Raw genomic sequence first — 14,954 nt, 5'->3', positions numbered from 1 at the left:
GAACTACCGTCCCATCTCCCTGTTAAATGTGGATTACAAAATATTTGCAGATGTCCTGGCAAATAGATTTAAAAAAGTTTTAAATGAAGTAATTCATAAGGACCAGGCAGGCTTTCTCCCAGGTAGACACATGTTTGCTAATACAAGGAACATTATTGACATTTTGGAACTTTTGCAAACAGACATAAATACAAAAGCAGTGTTAATTTTTATAAGTGCGGAGAAAGCCTTTGATAATATCTCTTGGAAATTTATGAAGGGAAATTTAAAAGAAATAGGAGTGGGTCGGGATTTTGAGAATGGGATCGATGCAATATATTCAGAACAAAAGGCTAAATTGATAGTAAACAATGTGGTTACAGAAGAGTTTAAAATTGAAAAAGGAACACGACAAGGCTGCCCGATTTCCCCTTTGTTATTTATATCGGTCCTGGAGGTGCTCTTGAATATGATTAGAGGGGACCGGTTGGTGGAAGGGATTCAGGATCGGAGCGAAACAATATAAACTTAAAGCTTTTGCAGATGACCTGGTTCTGACCCTGCAGGAGCCAGAATCTAGTACAATAAGAGTATTACAATTGATTCAAGATTTTGGTCGGGTGGCGGGATTTAAACTAAATAAACAGAAAACTAAGGTGTTGGGAAAAAATTTGACAGATACAGAGTCGGAACGGTTTCAGAGAGAAACAGAACTAACTGTGGTTAAAAAAGTAAAATACCTAGGGGTAAATATAACAGCAAAGAATCTGAGTCTATTTAAGGATAACTATGAAAAATGTTGGTCTGAAATTAAGAGAGACTTGGATAGTTGGACAAAATTGAAGCTTTCCTTGTTAGGCCGTATTGCTGCTGTTAAGATGAATGTATTGCCAAGAATGTTGTTTCTGTTCCAAACATTGCAGATTGTGGACAAGACAGAGTGTTTCCGGAAGTGGCAGAGAGATATTTCTAAATTTGTCTGGCAGGGCAAAAAGCCCAGAATTAAGTTTAAGATATTAACTGACGCAAAAGAAAGAGGGGGCTTCACCCTGCCAGACTTAAAGCTGTACTATGAAGCCGCAGCTTTCTGCTGGCTAAAAGACTGGCTACTTCTCGAAGACACTGATGTATTGGACCTGGAAGGTTTTAACAACGCTTTTGGTTGGCATGCATACTTATGGTATGACAAGGTTAAGATCAATAAGGTCATTAAGAACCATATTGTCAGGAAAGCAGTATTTAATGTCTGGACAAAATACAAAGACTTATTGGAAAACAAAACTCCGAGGTGGCTTTCACCTCTGGAAGCCAAGGCCCGAAAAAGACCCAATATGGAGGCCAAATGGCCAAAATATTGGGAAATATTAGAAAAAGATGGAGATAATTGGAAATTGCAGAGTTTGGAGAAAATGAAGGATAAAGTGCGAGACTGGTTACATTACGCTCAGATTAAAGAAGTCTTTAAGAATGATAAAAAGGTAGGGTTCCAGGTGGAGAAATCGAAGTTGGAAACAGAATTGTTAGAACCAAAGACTAAGGTATTATCAAGAATGTATAACTTGCTGTTAAAATGGAATACACAAGACGAAATGGTTAAATCGGTTATGATAAAATGGGCTCAGGATATCGGGCATAATATTATGTTTGAGGACTGGGAAAGGTTGTGGACCACTGGGCTGAACTTCACTGCATGTAATGCTCTGAAGGAAAATGTAATGAAAATGATATACAGATGGTACATGACCCCAGTTAAACTTGCCAAAATATACCATTTGTCTGATAATAAATGTTGGAAATGTAAAGAACATGAAGGTACATTCTTTCACCTCTGGTGGACTTGCCCTAAAGTGAAGGTCTTCTGGGAAATGATATATAATGAGTTGAAAAAGGTATTTAAGTATACCTTCACTAAGAAACCAGAGGCCTTCCTTCTGGGTATTGTCGGCCAGAAGGTGTTAAAGAAGGACCGAACATTTTTTATGTACGCAACAACGGCAGCAAGGATACTTATCGCTAAGAGCTGGAAAACTCAAGATTTACCCACGCTGGAAGAGTGGCAGATGCAGCTGACGGACTATATGCAACTGGCCGAGATGACTGGTAGAATCCGAGACCTGGGAGATGAGAGGATTGAGGAGGACTGGAGGAAATTTAAGATTTACCTACAAAAATATTGCAATTTGGCTGAATGTTAAGAAGGATGCTAGATCATAAATAATGGCCCACCACTGAATTAGATTTGATTTTGACGATAAGCGAGATTAAGTAAAATATAAATTTATTGGAGAACTGATAGATTTTATTTAAAAGAGCGGAGATAAGATTGTAAACAAGTGGGTAATTTGCTTGGAAAAACTTTTATTTTCTGTAACGATGTAAGTGCGAGCGGGAGACGTGGGGGAGTCCAAAGAAGTGATGAAACTATGTTATAATATAAATAATGTTGTTTATTTATGTATTTTTATTCAAAAACCTTAATAAATATGTATTTTTTTTTTTAAAAAAGATCTCAAGAACTTTTGATTGGCAACACTTGGCCCATCCCTGGTTGAACAGTTCAGAGAACACAGTCCATCTGGTGATCAGTTAGATTTTGAAAATGTAAGGGAAGCAGAGAGATAAATGAAAGATGCAAGTCCAATCTTCCACAAAATATTGCAGTATGGAGTGCTCCCGTTCAGTGTTCCAGCCATCCAGCCATACCTTCTTCCAGCATCTATTATTCCATATACCCTCCCTCCTGACAACTTTGTCTCCAGCAGTTAGCATTCCCACTGAGCATGCTCAGTCCTAAGTGGGTGATTATTTATTACATTTATATCTCACCTTTCCTCCAAAAAGCTCAAGGTGGCCTACACGGTTCTCCCCTTCTGCATTTTATCCTCACAACAACCCTGTGAGGTAGTTTAGGCTAAGAGTGACTGGCACAAGATCACACAGTCACCTTCATGACTGAGTGGAGAATTGAACCATGGTCTCCCTGCTCTTGGTTCAGTGCTCTAACCACTGCACTAAACTGGGATCCACACTTACCTCCCCTTTTTTTGTATTCCTGAAAACCTTGGGGTATCAAGCCTTCTGATATCTCCCTCTTGTATGTGTTTGGTTCAGTTTTTGTTACATATGGATCTAGACTCTGGGAATAAGTTTGCTATTAATATATAGGATGGTGCGGAAAGCTGGAATTGGTTTGTGATTAACTGGAACAATCAGTACAGTCAGAATGCACTAACAGGAATACTTGCCCTTTAAGTAACTGAACTGTTAGCTTAGAGTAGTGACATTGTTCAACTGTTGTGAAAAGTTGCTGCGGTGGATTTCATCTGTACATTTTTATATACTTTTTTTTTTACTATATTGAAATTATATAAACTTGGTAAGATGGAATCTGCTTGGGGATTGATTCCAGAGGAGTATTTTTTGGAAATTTTCCAGGTGGGTCAGTGGATGAATAACTAAAGTGCTTTTTTGCTTCTTCTAGAGAGTGAACCATTTGCTCCTTTTTCAAATTATTATTTTGCCAATTGATGAATTTGTTCAATTGCACAGTGATATTATAACAATAAATCATAATTTGCATGTATACATGTGTGTGTGTGGGTGCATATATTTTGCTTCTAAGGAGATGTACAAAATCCCATTATTGCTCTGAAATCCAGATATCAATTAGGGAATGGAACTGCTCATCGCTAGACTGGAGGGAAATATTTATTAATAAGAAGGGGGTGGGATCCAAGCTGAGATCTTATATGAAGAAATAAAATATAAGGAAATAGAAGTTCCTGGCTAAAGGTCAAACTATTTCTTGACCCTCAATGTAGATATTTGCTTTCTTTCAAAAAGGATGGTCTATCCTTGATCTCATAAGACCAGTCTCTGGTTCCTTCACTCAAAGATTAGAAACTTGACTTAAACTTTTGCTATATCCAAAGCTGCTGAACACTGTTGGGGGAATTGAAACTCAAAAAACACAATCAACCCTAGAAATCCTCAAAAGTCTTTGTATCTGGTTCTAAATACTTTCTCAGCTAGTGCAAAAATGAACTTGCTTCCTAACTAACTACGGTATACATGACGACTGTTTCCAACAGGAGCTCAGCTTCAATTGAGCCCCCTCATTCTTACTGGGCTTGACTACCCTTCTCATTCTCCTTGCAGAACCGTGCAGAGCCTTGAGATGACAGTTCTCGGGCTTGAGTTTAGTCTTTCCATATCTATGATCTCACATTGCCATGCCCAGTTCAGAGACACACTGGGCCCTCAAGGGAGAGGATGCTCTCATTCTAATTTATTCATTGCTTTCTAAGAAAAGATAAGTCTCAAAGCGACTTACAAATCCATAAAATTCAAAACAGCTTGACAATCATTATCAGTCAAATACATAAAAGTCGGGTAGAATAATATTCCTAAAAGTGCTCATCCAAATGATAAAAAAGAAAGAATTATACATCATTCTGTTGAACACCACAAGACAGACCAGAAACCAGACCACAGTGTGATTCCAATTAATGACCCAAAGCCTGGAGTAAACAGAAATGTCATACCTACGGGACCGCCTCTCCTGGTATGTCCCGTGGAGGACCTTAAGGTCCATAAATAACACCACTTTGGAAGTCCTGAGCCCCAAGGAGGTTAGATTGGCCTCATCCAGGGCCAGGGCCTTTTCAGCTCTGGCCCTGGTCTGGTGGAACGCCCTATCGCAGGAGATCAGGGCTCTGTGGGATTTGACATCTTTCCGCAGGGCCTGCAAGACGGAGCTGTTCCACCTGGCCTTTGGGCTGGACTCAGTCTAACCCCCTCTCTCATTTTTTTGATGGAACCCCTTATATGGGATTTTGTATGTAAATTTTCCCTCAGCTCTTTTTGCTGGCCCATGTAGGACCAGCATGGATAGTTGGCCCCGGTGAATATTTGACGTTTTCTCCCTTTATGGCTTTGATCTATGGGTTACCACTATAACAAGGCTGCATTTGAAGCTGCATTTTAAACTGTATTCTTACATATTTTAATCAACTATGGGTTTGTTTGTTTGTTTTGCTTTGCTTTGTTTTGTTTTTAATGTTTTTACTGTATTTATATTCGGTGTTAGACACCCTGAACCCAGTTTTGGCTGGGGAGGGCGAGCTATAAATTATTATTATTATTATTATTATTATTATTATTATTATTATTATAGCTTGATACCTGAAAATACCTGAAAATTGGCAGTGATGGTGCCAGGTGCATTTCCTTGAGGAGAGCATCTACAAACGAGGTGCCACTGAAAAAGCCTGTTTTCTCACTGCCACCCTCTGCATGACACTACAGTGGTACCTTGGGTTAAGTACTTAATTCGTTCTATAGGTCCGTTCTTAACCTGAATCTGTTCTTAACCTGAAGCACTTTAGCTAATGGAGTTTCCTGCTGCTGCCATGCTGCCGGAGCATGATTTCTGTTCTTATCCTGAAGCAAAGTTCTTAACCCGAGGTACTATTTCTGGGTTAGCGGAGTCTGTATCCTGAAGCGTATGTAACCCGAGGTACCACTGTACTGGGAACAAGGCTGGTGTTCACCTGTACGTAAGCTTTCTACTTGAGTTGGCATTCCCTGTCCACTAATAATACTCAGGACAGCATTAGAACCACCACATTTCATCCAGTGGTCCCGTGTCCTCAGTCTGCTCCATCCCTCCACTCTACCTTTCATTTTGTTGTTTGCAAAACAAGATAAAATCGCAAGAAAATAAAGCACACAGTCTGCAATGTTTTACCACTTCCCTTGCTCTGAATGCATTTCTTTGTTAGGAATATCTCCTTTCCAGGAGCTGCTAATATTTGAAATAATAAATGAAACACACACACACACACACAAATGAGGCATGTACATTTCTCCTAGGAAGGAAAAAAACGCATTGCCGACAAAACATATTAATTGCCCATGGAAATCAATGCTGAGCGTTGAGACTTTCAGTACAAGACACAGAATTAAATACACAAGGCCTATCAAATCTGATAATCCCTTCTCGGTATCCAGGAGCTTGCTTCCTGAAGCTGTTGAGAGGCGCCAAGGTCACGACAAAGTAAAGCAGTTTCTGAAATGCATCGCTAGATAATAAAACAAATTGCTTGCTGTGTCTGTGAATGTGTATTATGTGCCTTACATGGTGGGTAACAATGTTAAAGGCGTGCCAACAGCTACCAGCTCTGACAACACTTTTTAAAATCATGTATCTTTAGGAAGATAATAAACAGGGGGGAAGCATAAAGCTCATACACAAAGAATTATACCAGGAATGAGGAATCCGGGGCCCTTCAGATGTCCGCAGACTACAGCTTCCATAATCCTTGACCATGCGGTCGGGGGTCATTGGGAGCTGAAATCTAACAACAGGGCCTTCCAGATGTTTCTGGCCTGGTACACCTATCATCCCCAGCCATTGGCTATGCTGGCTGGGGTTTATGGTGTCTAACTACCTCTGATAGACCAGTGATTCTCCGTCCTTGGTCTATGGGATTGCAGCTGAAGACGATTACTCCTGAGTAGATGTGCTACAGCTTGCCTACAGCTTGAAATATCAAACTGAGGTGGTTACTTGTGAGTAACTGTACTTGAAATTTAAGTGTCAGTCTCAATAGTTTTTGGTTTTTTTAACGATCACATTTTTACAATCACATTTTAAGATCATAGGTCAAAAAATGGCTTCCTCCATCTACAGTTCTGTCTTCTGGAGTGTTTCTTTGATTTATTATCCTGACATGTTATTAGAATAATGAATTGTGCATTGGTACATTACATTTAACATTGTATACACAGAGGCAAGTTGCATCTGTTAGCTATTAATCAAATATTCAGGAACAAAAGGTTGATTCACAGCATTCTGCATATTTACAGCTAGGATGAAAAGTGTAATAAAGTGTCACAAAAGTTATAGGGAGATAAATTATTGAAATGCATGTATGGACAGACGCTGATGAGGGTGGGGTAGATAGAACTGTAGGAATAGTTGGCTCATTGAACAATGGCTGCATATTGATAAAGACAACCCATGTGTAGCTGGCTCTTGAATATACATCTACATTTCTAACTGCCTCCATATTTTCCTGTTAGAGGATGCATAACTTTGGCTCAGCCCAAATGACTCACTGTTGTGTCTCAGTATTTTCTGCAGCGCTGAAGGACACCTTTTCCATTGAGGTGTTGGTAATAATAATAATAATAATAATAATAATAATAATAATAATAATAATTTATTTATACTCCGCCCATCTGGCTGGGTTTTCCCATCAACTCTGGGTGGCTTCCAACAAAATATTAAATACAACAGTCCTTCAGATATTAAAAGCTTCCCTAAACAGGGCTGCCTTCAGATGTTTGCTAAAAGTCTGGTAGTTGTTTTTTCCTTTGACATCTGGTGGGAGGGTTTTCCACAGGGCGGGCATCACTACCAAGAAGGCCCTCTGTCTGGTTCCCTGTAACTTGGCTTCTCGCAGTGAGGGAACCGCCAGAAGGCCCTCGGCGCTGGACCTCAGTGTCCGGACTGGACAATGGGGGTGGAGACGCTCCTTCAGGTATACTGGGCCGAGGCCGTTTAGGGCTTTAAAGGTCAACACTAACACTTTGAATTGTGCTCAGAAACATCCTGGGAGCCAATGTAGGTCTTTCAGGACCAGTGTTATATGGTCTCGGCGGCAGCTCCCAGTCACCAGTCTAGCTGCCGCATTCTGGATTAGTTGTAGTTTCTGGATCACCTTCAAAGGTAGCCCCACGTACAGCGCATTGCAGTAGTCCAAGCGGGAGATAACTAGAGCATGCACCATTGGTGAGACAGAGCATTTCTCACAAAAATGTTCATGCATTTGTTTAAATGGCTCTCACTTGCCCTTAATCACCTTTGGTGATACCATCACGCAGCTAACTAGGATTGTGCATGATTACCCAACATGATGCTACTTTATTGACATCCAATGTGTTATTGTAACATCATGACATCATCATGCTATGATCTCCAATCCGAGGGAAAAACCACTGTTACTTTTTCCTCCTTTGTGAATTGGTCAACATTGATGTGGAGTGAATATTCAGGCAAATATTTGGTATAATCCTGAACTGTGAATCACCATTCCAAGCTAGGGATGAAGGAGAAATTCGATTTTGTTTACATTTTAATGAGAAGTGTCCTAACTCATATGTTTTGAACCAACACACGAGCAGAAACACAATGAGCCATCAAAATACACACTTCTCTGAATTTGCAATGCAGTTTTCCAGCCAAGTAGTGAGGGAAAAAATGTGTACATTAGGGGGTGTATGCATAGAATCCATATATTGGTGAAAATATACAAAAAATAATTGCAAAAATGTGTATATATTTATCAAAGCTACAAACGTGTATATTAGGAGAAATTTGCACTAAAATGTTTAATTTTCATGAGCATTTTTTTATATCTACGTAGCTCAGTTGCTTATCTAGCAACACCTTTGTAATAAAAATCTTCTATGGGGAATAAACTGCTTATCCATCTTTCCCATAAAGGCAAAAAAGAGAAAGAGGGGCAAAGATAGGGAATCAAGTTTAATCTACAGTGAGTGGCATTGTTAGGCCAAGAAAGCAATTTATAAATAAGAGTTTGCAATTAGGCTGACCTTCAAAAGTTTTACAAACCTGGCTAAGGAATGCCTAAGTTTCTGTTCTGGAACTTATGCTGATGGACTGCCTTTGTTCCTTGGTAAGACTATTTGTGATGCCAGAGCAGAGCACTTCAATAAGCAAAGCTGGATTTCCAGAAGTGGGCAGGGGAGAAGGGAAGGATGCCTGAAAGCTATGACTACACACCCAAAGGAGACCTAAAGCCAAATGTTGCCGTGAGGAATGCTGGTCTTCATGGTGTGGGGTGGGATCTTACATTCCCACTGCAGTTTCCCCCTATTCCACTCACCATTGCCAGAGTGATTTAACAGTCAATCCCTCTTCATAGGGAACTCTTCTTATTAAATCATCTTCCTGGCAGATCCCAAAACCAAAATCCCATACAGTCATACCTCATGTTACGTTTGCTTCAGGTTGTGTGTTTTTAGGTTGCATCCCGCGGCGACTCGGAAGTACCAGAAAGGGTTACTTCCGGGTTCCGCCACTCGGCATGTGCAGATGTGCAAAATGACATCACGTGCATGCGCAGAAGCAGCGAATCACAACCCGCGTGTGCGCAGACACGGGTTGCATTCTTTTCAGGTTGCGAACGGGCCTCCAGAACGGATCCTGTTTGCAACCAGAGGTACCACTGTATTATTATTATACACACACACACACACACACACACACACACAGAGTGGTACCTCGGGTTACATATGCTTCAGGTTACATACGCTTCAGGTTACAGACTCTGCTAACCCAGAAATAGTGATTCAGGATAAGAACAGAAATCGTGCTCTGGCAGCGTGGCAGCAGCAGGAGGCCCCATTAGCTAAAGTGGTGCTTCAGGTTAAGAACAGTTTCAGGTTAAGAACAGACCTCCAGAATGAATTAAGTACTTAACCCGAGGTACCACTGTGTGTGCGTGTGTGTGTGTGTGTGTGTGTGTATATATATATATATATATATATATATATAACCACACCAGGATAGCAATGCAAGCAGACACAAAAGCCCCCAACTCTCCCAGATGTTTTGCCAAAGATATTAATGGAAGTAATGTAGTAGCTGGGGTGCCAACTCTGGAAAGAATGTGAAGCAAATAAAATAAAATTAGAAGCCTTAAACAGATGGAAAGTGAGGTTAGCAATATGTAAACGAAAGGAAAGGGAGGTTAATGGATTTGAAGATTTCTCTCATTAGAAAATAATTTGCCTCCTTGAAGCCTTAGAAATGCTGCTGCTTGCTCCCTTGGTTGTCACATGAATAAGTCAATAGCAAGGGAACATAGCAAAAACATCAGACGGTGCCTCGTGCCAAATCAGGACACTGGTCCATCTAGCTCAGTAATCTCTAGACTTACTGGCAGAAGTTCTCCAGGGTTTTGTTGTTGTTGTTGTTTAGTCATTTAGTTGTGTCTGACTCTTCGTGACCCCATGGACCAGAGCACACCAGGCACTTCTGTCTTCCACTGCCTCCCGCAGTTTAGTCAAGCTCATGCTGGTAGCTTCGAGAACAGTATCCAACCATCTCGTCCTCTGTTGTCCCCTTCTCCTTGTGCCCTCCATCTTTCCCAACATCAGGGTTTTTTCCAGGGAGTCTTCTCTTCTCATGAGGTGGCCAAAGTATTGGAGCCTCAGCTTCACGATCAGTCTTTCCAGTGAGCACTCAGGGCTGATTTCCTTCAGAATGGAGAGGTTTGATCTTCTTGCAGTCCATGAGACTCTTAAGAGAGTCCTCCAGCAGCATAACTCAAAAGCATCAATTCTTCAGCGATTACTCCAGGATTTTAGGCAGGGACTTTTCCAGCCCTACCTGGAGATACTTGGGAATGAACCTAGGATTTTCTGCATGCAGAGCAGAGGATCCATCACTGAGCTATGCCCCTTCTCCAAAGGAAGTTGCTTTTATGGCCAAGTATACCAAGGGGCCCCTTCATGGATCACTGCCTTGTCATTGCAAAGGGGCTTGAATAATTCCAAGAAACTATGAGCTATGCCATGCAGGGCCACCCGAGACAGACAGGTCATAGCTGAGACTTTAGACTAAATGTGATCCACCTGGAGAAGGAACTGGCAAGCCACTCCAGTATTTTGCCAAGAAAACTCCCTGGACATAAAAAAAGGAGAAGCTTTGAGAAGAAAGTGAGAGTTTCCAAGGTTCACTGGGTCATGGAGAGTCAAACACGACTAAGATGACTAAACAACAACAGCAATATAATGGGGAGATGGGAACAATATACAGTTTAAGAGGGGGGAAGTATTGGTAGAAATTGTGTCCTTTCCTTAGGTTTCAAATACGAATTGGATGAATTTGTGGCCATGTCTCCAAAATCCTCCAAGGCTCACTTTAGTTAAAGTGTGCAATTTCATCCTTGTGGGTTCCACCCCTCTTTAGCATCATGGTTCTTGTTGTTTTAGGAATGCATGAAGTTAGTCCTCCCCATGCATCCATATTTTGTTCCACAGAAAGTTGTTCTCCCAGCATCTGCCATGACAGCCTGTCTTTCACCAGTGGTGGCTGCCGGCCATTGGGATTGGTGTGCCAGAAGATAGGGAGCCCAATAGCAAATGGAGTCAGAGCCCATGACAGAGGGAGCCAGCGGATTCTAGTTTTCTCCCCATCTTCCCCCCCCTGCTGAGTTCTACAATGTCAAGGATGAGAACGGGAAAAAAAGGTGCAACCCCACCCTCAGCCAGCCCCCACCCGCTTGCAGGAAGATGAACTTGTTCAAGTCAGTATACTTTTAACACTTCTTTAGAATGAAGGTGGACTTTAGAATGAGTCCGCACCGAAATGACAATTCAAAGTTGGATCACTAAGATTCACTACATCACTGCAGAAGACTGAGCTCACAAATATCCACAAAAAAATAATTGAAAAGCAAATAACCTCATGGATGTTTATTGTCTCCTGGCTAATTCATGTACTAAGTTGAATGCATCCTATTAAGAAAATAATAATAATACTGCAGCCTGGGGAGTTTTTACTTCTTTGTGTTGTCGGTCTGCCTTTAAGTTGTTAAAATAACTTGCTATCTCATCACGGAATCAGTAGCAGTAATCAGATCTTCCCTGCTTTCACATTTGTTATCTTCCCTTCTGTATTGCACTTCAGGCTATGAGCTCCTTAAAATATGCGGTGCAGCAAAGGTGTTGGGAAACTTTTTGGAACCAATTGTGGCAGCTTCTGCCAAGAGCCCTGAAATAAAATAAATTAAGATATTGCACTGGGAATAGCCTCAGAGGCACTGCCAAGGGGTGGAGGGGGAAAAAAAACCCACAGCAAAGCATACTGAGCAAATTTGGCAGAGTTGCCAAAACATCCACTTGACCCAATGCAGGAATAGGAGAGAAACACAACGCTGGTATCTCAGATATTTGGGTGGAAATTGTTGTGAAGAGGCTGATTATCATAATCCCAAAGCTTGGGGACACAGAGGAGCTCAGTGGCTGAGCCTGTGGTTGCATGCATAACATCTGATGCCCTGAGCCCTGAGGTTCTGAAAGTGGGTGGTGGGAACAAGCTCTACTAGAGACCCAAAGAGCCGCTGTTGGAGAGAGCTGATGGTACTGAGCTAGACCAGGGTGGTCTAGCCTCTCAGACCAAGTGGGCCACAAGAGTCCTTCAACAAGGAACCTTTCCAGATCGTAAATTGAAGTGTTTGCAGTATAATATTATTTAATATACACAACTAATAGATTTAATACATTTATTTATTAAGGAACATTTTAATACACAAACAGATGTGTGCGCTTTCATTAACAACACCCTCCAATAGTTTGAGGAGAACCTGGGGTAGAAAATTCTCAGAGAATTTTTTTCTGTTTAGTTGTAGCCCTGTCCCCTAGTCTCTATGAGTTCAAGTAACCTGAGTGCAGATTCCGTTCCAAAATAGGAAGAAGCTGATCAGTAGTTCTTCATAAAGCTTAGCACAGTCTTGAAGCCTCTGGACAAGGGTGAGAAACCATCAGCTGTCAGGGAACTGCCATCGGAGCCAGAGGGAGAGAGAGGGCTCCAGAGGGATTCCGGAGAGCGTCCCGGGATGGGGAGAAGCAGCCCATCTTCTGTGGAAGGAAATCAGCGTAGCACCAGTGGAGAAGGGGGGGAGATGGGGGAATCGGCGAGGCGGTCCCATGACTCCTCGCCGGGGACCAGCGGGGAGAGCATGGGTCCTCCGCTGCCCACACCCTCCTTGCACAGAAGGCTTCCGCGCAGGGAGAGTAGGCGGAGACTAGGCGTCAAAGAGCTTCTTTGCTGAAAGAAGTTCAAGAAACGCCCGCTGACGGATTCTGCCAGCGATTGAGACAGCCGCAGGCGAGTGGCTGTCCGGACAGAAAAGGTTCACTCAGGTCACCCAGCCAAGTGTGGCGCCGGTTTACGCTCAAGCAACCCCTAGAACCATCACAGCAGCGTTTGCTGCTGGGAGAAATGTCCAGGCTGGAGGGAATTGACATGGCCTGGAAAGACATTGACCTGTCTATCTCTAGATAAAAGTAGGTCAAAAGCTTGCAAAATGTACAGGAGACCTACAGTGCAGAGATCTATCTGCTGAGAAGGATGTAGGGCACATAAGAAGTGAGAATTACTTGTAGCAATCTCTTTTAAGGAGGTTGATAGCTATTTCATGTTCGTTTGAAAAGAAAAGACTTCCTGACAATTTTGAGAACTCTCCTCTATTGTTGATGCACAAAAAACAGAATAAATGCATACCCAAATAAAACATGTAGAATTATAGAATACCTTGAGTTTTTATTTTTATTTTGTTTGTTTTTAGCATGTGAAAGATTTGTTGTTATTCTGAGCTTCAGGATAAATAATAAGCCTTTCATATCCATCTCCGCAGCTGGGAACGTTCCTGGAGAAGATGATTTCTGCACAGAGAATGAAGCATGGAAGTCAATCAGTTCAAGTCCATTATTATTATTATTATTATTATTATTATTATTATTATTATTATTATTTTATTATTCTGCCTGCTCCCGCCGATACTAAAGTACAGGTAGATTTGATGGACTTGGCCTGCAGCTCAAGAGTGGTGGCAGGAAGGAGCAGGTGCTGGAATAACTAAAGACACAATCACAAGCATTGTATACAGACCACTTCACATGAGACATGTTCACACACATGAAGGAATCTGATAAATCAGCTTTCTGTCATTATTTTATTTTATTTATTGCAATTATTGCATTTATACCCCACCTTTTCTCCAAGGAGCTCAAGATGGTGTACAGGGTTTCTCTCGCTCTTGACTTAATCCCCACAAACACCCTGTAAGGTAGGTTAGACTGGGAGCAAGTAACTGGCCCAAGGTCACCCAGTGAGCTTCATCATGGCAGACTGGGGATTCGAACCCTGGTCTCCCAGGTCATAGTCCAACCCTCTAACCACTGTACCATACTGACTCTCTTATATATCTGTATCATGGTGGGGGACAACCTGTGGCCCCTGCGATGCTGCTGAAGTCCACAGATTAGCTACCGCAGATCTATGTTTATATTAAAAAGTGAGGCTTGCAACAAAATGCCGCATTGTGACATGGAACATGGGTGGGGAAGCACAGGCCCCGGGGCCCAATGTAGCCCTCTAGGACTCTCCATCTAGCTCTTGGAACTCTCCCCCCCCCCCAGCCATACCCATCTTAGGTTGCCCAGAAAGAAATGTGGCCTCAGCAACAAAAAAAGGTTCACCCCCCCCCCCAAGGTAGGGTGCAAGAGTGTCCCAATCCATAAATGGATAGGCTCACAGAGGTCCAAGCTTAGCGAATAAGACAGTAGAATCATAGAATCATAGAATCATAGAGTTAGAAGAGACCACAAGGGCCATCGAGTCCAACCCCCTGCCAAGCAGGAAACACCATCAGAGCACTCCTGACATATGGTTGTCAAGCCTCTGCTTAAAGACCTCCAAAGAAGGAGACTCCACCACACTCCTTGGCAGCAAATTCCACTGTCAAACAGCTCTTACTGTCAGGAAGTTCTTCCTAATGTTTAGGTGGAATCTTCTTTCTTGTAGTTTGGAACCATTGCTCCGTGTCCGCTTCTCTGGAGCAACAGAAAACAACCTTTCTCCCTCCTCTATGTGACATCCTTTTATATATTTGAACATGGCTATCATATCACCCCTTAACCTCCTCTTCTCCAGGCTAAACATGCCCAGCTCTCTTAGCCGTTCCTCATAAGGCATCATTTCCAGGCCTTTGACCATTTTGGTTGCCCTCCTCTGGACATGTTCCAGTTTGTCAGTGTCCTTCTTGAACTGTGGTGCCCAGAACTGGACATAGTACTCCAGGTGAGGTCTGACCAGAGCAGAATACAGTGGCACTATTACTTCCCTTGATCTAGATGCTATACTCCTATTGATGCAG

The 14,954-nt window shown here is 42.1% G+C and overlaps 1 long non-coding RNA gene across 1 annotated transcript in view; it reads right to left on the bottom strand.

Moving 5' to 3' along the window:
- LOC307205131 overlaps positions 1-5,468 on the bottom strand; it is a 469,056-nt gene extending 463,588 nt beyond the window's left edge. The window contains exon 1 of the long non-coding RNA XR_013833897.1: positions 5,441-5,468. This is a non-coding gene — a long non-coding RNA (uncharacterized lncRNA). The remainder of the gene's footprint in view (positions 1-5,440) is intronic.
- Positions 5,469-14,954: the final 9,486 nt, after the last annotated feature.

The sequence above is a fragment of the Podarcis cretensis genome (assembly GCF_951804945.1).
Source record: "Podarcis cretensis genome assembly, chromosome: 16".
NCBI classification, from domain to species: Eukaryota; Metazoa; Chordata; class Lepidosauria; order Squamata; family Lacertidae; genus Podarcis; species Podarcis cretensis.
Note: the sequence above shows the minus strand (reverse complement) of the source record. Positions and strands in the feature narration are given on the sequence as shown.